This window comes from Orbicella faveolata, unplaced genomic scaffold (genome assembly GCF_042242905.1).
Source record: "Orbicella faveolata isolate gen_17 unplaced genomic scaffold, um_ofav_v1 contig_3, whole genome shotgun sequence".
NCBI classification, from domain to species: Eukaryota; Metazoa; Cnidaria; class Anthozoa; order Scleractinia; family Merulinidae; genus Orbicella; species Orbicella faveolata.
In genome coordinates this window covers 14,897,858-14,908,710 of record NW_028301558.1, presented here as the reverse complement: position 1 = coordinate 14,908,710, position 10,853 = coordinate 14,897,858, and the positions used below count along the sequence as shown (strand labels likewise).

The window sequence follows — 10,853 nt, the reverse complement described above, 5'->3', positions numbered from 1 at the left end:
ATATGGAGACATGGACAATCCACAAAATGCATTCTCGTAGACCAGTTCCATTTCTGCAGATGATCACTCTTCTCCCTGGTCTCAAAGAAGCAAGATGAGGCCATTTCCGTCCTTTAGAATTGATGGATTCCCAGGATTATCTGATGATTCCAGACCATGTTTTTTGCTTCAGTGCACTTTGAAATAAACTTTTCTAATATATTCTGTTAGCGATATCTGAAGGGGGCTTTAGATTACTGTGGTTTAGTCGCCAAATTTCCTATTTTACGTTAGATATATTCAAGAATCCGCTACGTACACAGAAAGCAGTGTAATGTATTTTTTCTTCGGTCATGACTCTTCATTAGTTTTTATATTCATTAATTAAAATTAATGAATATAGACAGGAGCCCTGATATAGATGTTTGGGGTCAGCGGTACCTGAAAACATTGGCTTTTCTGTCGCAGAAAATTGAGGAAATGGAAAGAATCGCAAATGCCTTCGTTGACTGTCACAGAAAATAAACACTTGATCGTTAGTTTATGATGGTTTGTCGAGATCGGACACAATGCGATCACTGAAGCATAAACTGGGCATGGGAAACCAAGCCACTGACGTTCATACGTTGCACCAGAGGGCAATCGTGAAAGCTACTAATCACAGCGCGCAATTCTTTGGCACTTACGTTACGGTTATTTAATGCTGACCAAGGGCTATAGGTACGTTTCAGGACAGATTTCGACTCAAAACGGAATTACTTAGATATCTCTGAAAGACAAGGTCGGAAAGATGGAAATTTTCACGTTGAACACGCTTCCCTCTGAACTGAATGTATTTAAGAGTAAAATAAAAATAACGTTAACAAGAACGGCAATTAGAATCTAACTTATGAATTTATTAAGATGTCGACAACATTCATTGATTCACAGATCTCTACAGAATGATAGATAAATTTCGGGCTCAATAACTATTCGGCAACGACATCAGATTATTTATAGGCGTCCAAAGTTCAGCTGTTTACCGTTGGCACCAGCCCGTAAAGTTAATCACGCCGTGATCAAGAGGTGGCGGCGTCTCTACCAGTCATGCACGAAGTATGATTGATGTGATCCCATTCCCGATAATAGATTTCACTAGAAACGCTCTTTATTCTTAAGACTGCTCATTTAGAAAATGACATATACGTTACGCAGCATAGCTTTTTGTTTTAAAAGCATGAATTCAGCTAACTCTCGTACAGGAGTTTGCTTGATGATTAATGGAGTAAAAATTAACTTAACTTACTTTGATTCCCAGCATTAACATATTTATGACAGATCTTGAAACAGACAGACAGACATATCAACAGGAACAGTGGTGTGTGTCATTCCGGATTATTGATATTACCGCAAGATTGGGACTGAGTCAGGGCATTGCACGTCAATCATGGATCCCTGTCTCTCGTACAGGATCGATACAGGAGTTTGCTTGATAATCAATGGAATGAAAATTAATGTAAATTTCTTTGATTCCCAACATTTGTGAACATAACATTTTTGGCAGATCTTGAGACAGGCAGACAATGGTGCGTGTCATTCCAGATTATTGATATTACCGCAGAGTGCGACATTCAGTGAATGACACGTCAATCTTAGTTTGGATTCCTTTTTTCAAGAGAACAAATTTCCCGTTGCATGCATTCGTCAGTAAGACGACAAAGACACACGATTTTAGTCATTTAGGATGCGTCTCAACATATTCGAGAGCAAGGCGTAGAAACCAAGAGAAGCAGTATCAAATCCTTTGATGCACAAGTTATCTTAAGTTTTTTTTTCCAGATGGAAAGTCGGCTTCAACATCAGCTTGAGGTGAGCGATAAAAAAAAAAACACTTCGTAAAGAATGTTTTACAGTGACTTCTTACAATTCTTATCCTGTTTGGGAAAAGGTCAGAGCATCTTACTTTGCATACACGATTTAATAACGAGTCACCAAGAACCATTTAATGTTCCTTGTGTCCAAATCAGGCTTACTCGCAACCTGCCTTATGATTAAGAATGGACTGCAAACCGATATGATAGTTTAGTTTTTTGGTTACATTATTAAGAGCCAGTTCCTCTAAATGCCGAGAATGAGATGACAGTCGCGAAATTTTCGATTTCTTCATAGTTTGCCCAAATAACCTCTATAGCGAGTTGCTTTCGAAAATATCATTCAAAGGTCCTGAAACGCTTTAGTTTTTTCGAAATCGAAAAAAGTTCGAAAATCGCAATTTTAGCTGCCAGCAGCCGCCGAAAATGACCGAAAATTGTGCATTTTCTTTTCGCTCGTACAGATCAAAGCGATGATATCTATCAATATACTTTGAGTAGCTCATAGTACATGCCTTGCTGTTTCTAAAGCATTAATTTGATTAGCAAAAGCTCCAATTTTTATAATATTTTAAGCCGAGACAAGTACCTTCATCGAAGCTCGTGAGCGAAAGTGCTAATTTTAGCTAATTTCAATACCATCAAAAGCCCACTGGTACATCGAATTTGAAGTCAAAACTAAAATTTTCTGAAAGCCCATACTCTATATTATATTGTGTGAAAGTCTCTTCCGCGGCCCGAAAAAAGTACCCCGTTGAGAGACATAAACGTGTGGTACATTTTGGTACATTCGTCATTCGTGAAACCAACATGGACCTTGGCCAACTACTTTCATCAAGCACAAAAATAAGCGAATGAAAACCCTTTTCGTCAATAAAGATGCCTTTAATTTGTTTTTTTTTCCCTTTCAGATTGACCACATGATTAACTTCTGTAACTTTTGCAAACATTTGCAGTTAAATGAAAATAGACGCTGCTTTTGATACATTGTAAATGTTATGTAAATATATTTCGATCACCGGCACGTGCATATCGCCTGAACATGATTTTCCTTCCGCCTACGTTTTTCTTTTTGAAGGTAACAACTGTAGCACACATTGGTCGTTTAATATCGGCAGTTTTAATTTTTGTGGAAGACCCACAGCCGAACCTGACTTCAAGGAAAAAAAGAAAATTTGAAACTTGAAGCTTGAGTAAACAATCGATTATAGTTGTATCCATCATGTTTGGCGTAAATATTCGAGCTCAACCATTTCATGTAAACAGGTACACTCCACTTTAAAAATAACCGTCTCATCGCAGTATTTCTTGAATTCCTGGTCTGAGACCATACAGGTAGTGATAACAACGCGCGAGCAGTTGGCGAAACTTCATGATCAACTGTTGACTGAGTTGTAGCATAAACAAGATGATTCAACCTTGGTATTTCTTACCCGTGTGCTTGCACTTCTTATGGATACAGTTGCCCCTGCCTTTTACCACCAGATTTATAGATGAAAATTTCGTGACTGTCATCTCATTCTCGGTATTTAGAGGAACTGGCTCTTAAGAGTAATTGCCACTAAAAATCGAAGAAATCGTGGCCACGGTCGAAAAATCGATTTCGCTCGCACTTTGCCAGTATGAAGGCCTAGGTAAGTAACTGAAGGAAATCAAGTTAGTTCTTTGAAATATCCAATATAACGGCGCTAAAAACGGTCATCGCACGGAAAGCTCAGATTTCACTTCGCAATAATTGGAAATTTTACACTTTTGAGTTCTTGCTATATACACAGACGTTTACATCGCTGTGAAACGTTCTCAACTTTAAATGTATACATTGATTTTTCCTTAATCAAGATGTAGTGATTATTCTCATTTCTTTTGTTTTCTGAGCGAACTGCGCCCCGATTAACTAGACACACTTTTCTGATTAAAACAAAACTAAAAAATTATGCAAGTTAGTGAGGAAAATAGCTGACCGGTAGTGTTTCAAATCGTCTGATATTCTAGCCAAAGACAGTTCAGTCAATGAATCTTAGGTTTCCAGTTTCATTTTTGTGGGATCTACTAGCAATTTGGATGAACGCCGATCAAAATTCGAGAAAATTGCAATTCAGCCCCTTTGAAACTTGCAATGTAACACAACACGCCAAAATAGGTAAGAATCCCCGGGGGATACTCCCTTATATGGGCTATATAGGTTCGTGCGGCCCCAAAGGGTAGGGTTTTTCAGCCGTTTTGGTCATAACTAGGGTATCGATTTTGGCCAGTTTGGTCTTAAATTAGGGCATGGTCTTAGCACTCTACTCTTGAATTCCGTATGTTTCTTAGAAGAAGCTAGTTTCTCATCATTATCAATAAGACCGTCAACAAAAGCCCTTCATAACTTATGCTTAGGGCAGCTGAGCCAGCTACGAAGGTCATAAATAGGGTATCGAATTTTTGGCTAGGTCATAAATAGGGTAGCAAAAATCGCAGATCTTGGTCATAAATAGGGTAAGGGTTTTGGGAAGTGGGCCGCACACCGCTAACCAACTTTTCTGTGAGTACCCCCCCCCCCCCCCCCTCCGGGAAGAATCTTTTGCTCGCTTCAGACAGCACAATGAAAGCAGATTAATGCCTAAAACGTTTTCATCATTTAAACGTTTTTAAAAATAGTATTTAACTTAGAAATAGCCTGTAATTGCGAAAAGACATAAGTAGAGCCAAACTTAATCACTGATACATTTGGCTGATGTTACAAACCAAACACGTGTTAATCCGTTGGCTCAAATAATGTCAATTCCTATATAAAAAAGATCTCTTTTGATGTAGGAGATTTTGCTTTACTTATAGAGGATTGAGCAGTTGACCTCGTGTTTTTCGGCACGAGCGAACCTAGCACTTCCTCGACTCGCACTATTTTTCTCACACAGTGTAATTAAACACGGATATCAAAAACCACAAAAATTCCTTGAAGTTTGTTGACGTTTAAACAAAAGTTGTAGCTTATACTGGCAAGATGTGGGTGTTTCGAGAAACTGAAAAAATTCTTGGAAATGACAATCTGTGGCGAAGGTCAGGTAATTTATGGAGTGAAAGTCTTTTTCCCACCAGTTGCTCTTAGATTCCCTTTGCGCTTGGATAACTCCTCCCAGAAGCAATTCAAATATGCAGCAGCAAGGATATACGGGAGTTTAAACGTACTGTTAAGCTTTTCTCAAATAACAACGCTTGATAGGGCTTTACGGTGCTAACACGCAGTAAACACGTGACGGACTGGGCAGATGTGTCAAATCTGTAGAGGATGATGGAGCTTTCTACAGAACTTAACCTTCCATTTGTTTTCCTTTGAAACTTCGTCCAGTACATAAAAGCCCAGCTTTGCATTCGGTATCATTGAGCGGGTGGGAAAAGAGACTTCAGTATCAGTTTCATGATCGACTTCCAGGGTGAGAAAAGAGAAAAGAGTTGATGATTGCATTGACAACGCTGGGGTGGGAGTGAGAAATAACTTCTGATATAAATTGTCCTTTTGCAAACCAAATTTGTGGTGCCACGGTTGGTTTTCATTGCTATATAGCACCGAACCATGATAGATATTTCTTTTTTGTAGCCAATGACATGTTGGTATATCTTCAACCTGCAGTATATTTTGCACTTGTGAAAAAGTCAGTGCTACCCAGACGTTGTCTCATAGTCCAATGGATCGTTTATACCACCTGCTACTGCCGCATTCAGTTTACGAACCCTGCCTCCGGCCCTGGTTTAACAAGCTTTTCAGTTCAAATAAGTTAACAAGAAGTAATTCGAAAACATATCCCGTAAGATGTTGGATGTTGCAACAAGGTGGCCAAACGTAATTAAACAAATGTTGTGTGCGACATTGGTGCAATTCTTGCGCGCTTAAAATTTGTTTCCTTGCTTCCAGTCCAGTTCTGGCCCTTTCTCTGTCACGAATCGTCGGGAGAGAGCCGAGAGAGAGGGGAACCCTCTGGCCTCTCTCGACGTTGCGTGACATGAAGAGGGCCAGAACTGGACAACCTTGCTTCTGGCGAGTCACTACGGGTGTGACCGGTAAAACTACTAAAATTATTTATTATTCCTGAAGTAGTTGCTTACCTCGACTTCTTTCACTGGTGAAAACTTTTAACACAAGGACTGGCGTGTTTCTTTTTATCTGGTCAGACTGATTTTAAAGTACAAGCCGGCAAGTGCTAGTCATGGACCGGAATATCACGGAAATATGGGTTGTTATCATTGGGGAGAGTTTCTAGATCTCTGTTCATCAAAGACTTCGCTACTGGCTTAAGTCCACAGGGAGGAATTGTTCTAAATCTTAGTTAATTCATGGACTTGAACGAATTCATTCACATTTGCCGTGCTGGTAATTTCCACAGATCCTTGAGTGACATGAAACAACTTATGGACCTGTACCTAATCAGGAGTCGGTCAAGGGCTCCTGACCTAATCAATGAGATGGTCGATTCGAAAAAGTTTCTCGGTTTCTCGAAACGCACACATTTGCCAGAGATATTCTTCACTCGTGTCTCAACGTAAGAAAATCTGAAGGACTTTTAGCTGCTTTTGATATCCTTGTTACACTGTATGAGCGGTATCACCGTAACTGCGTTTGTTTATGCCACAAATCCCACCGTATTGAAGAACGGCGCGAACTCGCGAACTCGCGAACTCGCGCAGTATATATATCGTCTTTTCGGCGTGTCTCTAACTCATCCAGCTCACTCCGATTCCTCTCTGATTAGTACGTTGTTCGTGAAAACAGATAACCTCCTCCTGGTTAACGACGGCATAGAGCTTTTAATCTCTAACATCGTTCCAATATGTGTATACCATTGGGGCCTTTTTTCACTTCGTTCAGGAGGTTGACTGGGTAATCCTCTCTTATTAATGCAGGGTTTCGCACATCAACAACAAAGATCTTCTTATTAAAATTTGACTCATTTTGACCGGTGAACAAATGGATTTTAAATTTGTGTTTCATTGAAAAGTCGCTCGAGCGTGACACTGGGCAGCGAGAGAGATGGAGAGTGTGATTTAATAATAATAATAACAATAATAATAATAATAATAATAATAATAATAATAAAGTTTTTTGGGCGCATTTAAAAAAGTCAATGCGCTTACATTACTATAAAAATAAATTAGTTAAATCCTATAAAATATTTCTAATAACAGTAATAAATAAAATAAATGAAATAATTAATTAAAATACAGTTCCTCATAAAATAAAATAAATCAAAAGTAAGATTTCCGAAACAAGAATGTTTTGAGAGCAGATTTAAAAGACGAAAGAGATGTTGCATTTTTAACAGAATCCGGTAGACTGTTCCATAATATAGGTGCGGAGAAAGAAAAGGCACGTTCACCGTATGTCACAGAGTTCACAGTAGGGACAGTGAAAAGAAGTTTAGAGGATGAGCGTAGGCTCCGTTGCGGGTGGTGATTTAAAAGTTTCGTGTTTCTTTTTCTCTTGTTTTTACTCTTGTCGGCGATTTTTTCGGTTAAATACTACTTTGAAAGCGTTTCAAACGTTTCAGACATTCATCTGCTTTGATTGTGCTGTCTCAAGCGAACAAAATATTTTTACCTATTTTGGCGTTTTGCGTTACATTGCAAGTTTCAAAGGGGCTGAATATTGCAATTTTCTCGAATTTTGATCGGCGTTCATCCAAATTGCTAGTGGATCCCACAAAAATGAAACTGGAAACCTAAGATTAATTGACTGAACTGTCTTTGGCTTGAATATCAGACTATTTGAAGCACTACCGGTCAGCTTTTTTCCTCACTAAATTTGCATAATTTTCGAGTTTTGTTTTAATTAGAAAAGTGTGTCTACTTAATCGGGGCTCAGTTCGCTCAGAAAACAAAAGAAATGAGAATAATCACATATCTTGATTAAGGAAGAGTCAATGTATACAATTAAAGTTGAGATCGTTTTACAGCAATGTAAACGTCTGTGTAGCAAGAAACTCAAAAGGGTAAAATTTCGGATTATCGCGTTTTTAGTGAATTTCTGCCGTTATATTGGATATTTCAAAAAGTAATTTGATTTCCTTCAGTTACTTAACTGGGCCTTCAAACTGGCAGAGTATGAGCAAATCGATTTTTTGACCGTGGCCACCTTTTTAGATTCTTCTTCGATTTTTACCGACATTCACTCTTAAGAGTCATTCCAAAGGCAATTCCTAAATGAATCTGAGATAATAAACAATCCGGAATATGAATGAAGTTTCTACACACACACCACAAGAACAATTCAACTTTATCTCTTTGCAGGATGAAGGCTTGGATATAAGACAACATATAACGAGGTAAGGATACAATTCTACAAAGCCTTAACAAGGTTGTACCTTGGTTTCTAATGAGGGATAAAATCTCTGGGCTGACTCATATATAGAAGCCAAAAATGGTACTGGGGACAAATGTGACGATTCCTCTCCAGAATTTCTTTCTCAATTTCATATACTGCACTGCTTTTTGAAAACAATATCCATTTCCTTCACCAGAAAGCTAGAAATCTACCTCTGTATCACAATTAAATTCAATTTGGCCAAACCATTACCAGAGCCGAAAAATAGTTATTCTCCTAGAGTCCTCGAGTAGCAGCTCCATCCTACTGCAGTATACTGAAGTAATATGATTACACTGATATTTCTGTAATTTCTTGCAGTTCAAACTCACATATAATTCAAAGTGAGCTGCAGGTAAGTAGTACATTGTCGAACACGCTGTTTTATTACACCTGCTTTTGAATTCCATGGCTTCCGTTTGCAGAACAACACTTGATAACTTTCCTTTTCTTTTCTTTCAGAGAGTTATGTTTGTCATAAGACGACATTCGTTGGTACACTACCAACGAACAAGGTATGCACTTTGAAAATATCAAATATAGGCATACAAACATTCTACAATAATAGAGTATAGTTGTTCCCACCTTTTTTAGCCCACGAATAACCTTTTAACCTTTCATGATATTTACACGTTGAAAAAATACAAACAACACTCCAGCTCCAAATGAATACCTGACAGCCTCCATGTCCCTTTGGTACCAAGCTGTACTGAAACTTTGAGCTGAGTGCCAATATAACACTTTCGTTATGGGATATATCAAAAAACCTCCGCGTCAAACAGTACTAAACTGTGATGAACACCTTTCTATATCACCTTCCTGTTTCCTGTTGACCTTACACATAGCACTGATGGAATACTGGCTCTAAATCTTTCATCCTTTGATAAACGAACTCTATGCCATTCCGCAAAACGAGTTCCAAGGCAAAGCAATAAGCACACCCGTACTGTTGATAGGATCCAAGCGTTGGTTGAGAACCCAATGAAGATTTACCCAAGTATTGATGAAATCTTAAAGAAAAGCATTTACCTTTTTTTAAAGACCATCAACGTGATAAATAGCTTATCTTTCCACCAACAAATGTCTTCTTTTAGATTTTTGCCCAATATCTCTCTACCCTTGCAGAAGTTGACCACATTGTTTCATCTTTGCCTTCATGATAATCATATACACTTTTAATTTCTCTCAGGGAGGAAAATGGCATGCTAGAGTGTTTGCAGGTACTTTGCAACTAGATTTTATATTGCCTTCACTTGTAAGCTTGTAAGCATCTGCTTTTCAAAGCTGTTTCCTTTCTTGAAATCTGCTGTCTGTTGTAAATTTCCAGAAAGCTCACAACTCACACGAGTTGTCTGGAACTTTATCTTTCAGAGGGAGGCATATGCCATGCGATTAAAAATCATCATGATGGGATTATGATGGGATAACGCATATCACAGGTGAGCACTGCATTGTGAAGTGCAGAATAAGTGGCGTGCCTACTTTACTACTTCCAATTTGGGTACCAAAAGAGTCCATCCAAACATTCACCAAGACGCTCGTAGATACCAATCCACCAAGTGTATTTTGTCTATCTTTACCCAAGTGACAATCAGTGATGCATCAAATGCCTGCTATCCCCAACACAATTTCATTTACTCCTAAGCCACTTAAGAGAGGCGTGGCAATATATCTTCCAAAGTGGTTCCACATTACATATTTTCATTAATTTTGTTTTCCGCTAGTCTGTCATTTTGAAAGATTACCAGTAATTGCCCATGCACCTTGCAAAGTTAGAGTTTGACTAACTCTGAAAGAGTGTACTCAAATTTGTCTTGTTGTTCATTTCCTTTCTATCCCAACTCTCCAAAAACCTACTGATTCGAAAACTGTCTCCCCTTTAAAGAGTCAACAAATACTTGAGGACCATGTATTACACAACTTGGTGCTTATTATCCTATTTCATTTATTTTTCAGGCCGAATGGCAAATGATCATAGTATATTTAAAAGTTGTACAATGTTAAGTTTAAGATTATCTTAAAGAACAATAAAAAAGGGGTAAAAACCAAAATTGGTGTCTTTTCCACTTTTCTAAAGTGCAGTATGATAAGATGCTACTTTTTGAAAATTTTCAAAACATTCTGTTGGTGTGTTCAGGGCCAAATAAATGTTCGAAACGTTAAGGTGGCTATGCACCCCCTAAACAGAATTTCTTAAGACTTTGCCAAAAGTTGCATCTTATCATGCTTAATCACAATCCGTTAAAAAAAAGGAGTCACCGAGTGAGTTTTGGAGTTATTTGCAATTAAAGCTAAAATTAAGGGTGCCTCTAGCCGGTAATACTCTTGCTACGATAAGGTACTGTTTTACGAAAATGATAAGATAAGCCGGTACTACCGTTTTTAAAAGAGAAATTCTTGTTTGTTGAGATGAGATAACTTTCTGGAACAGTATAAGCAGGAGGTATGTATCTTGCCAGGTCATGCCCAATGTTTGCGAAAAGACAGGTAAAGGCTTACGCCATTTCAGATGCAGAGCTACTTTTCATGTCCCCGATTTTAATATCAGCAATAAAGTCCTTCTAATGCTGACGTGAACTCAGCTCAGTAATTAACTGCCAAGTTGTGACGGGGATCCTTTCTGTAAGCGCCGAGGCAGTTGTGGTATTGTGCGGGTATTCAACAATTTTGATAGCATGTAAAAAAAAAAA

General features: G+C 38.3%; 1 long non-coding RNA gene across 1 annotated transcript; it reads left to right on the top strand.

Moving 5' to 3' along the window:
* Positions 1 to 1,781: 1,781 nt before the first annotated feature.
* On the top strand, positions 1,782 to 8,742 carry LOC110048110 (uncharacterized). The gene is made up of 4 exons (XR_016210020.1): positions 1,782 to 1,827; positions 8,091 to 8,125; positions 8,485 to 8,518; positions 8,626 to 8,742. It is a non-coding gene; the product is annotated as an uncharacterized LOC110048110 (long non-coding RNA).
* Positions 8,743 to 10,853: the final 2,111 nt, after the last annotated feature.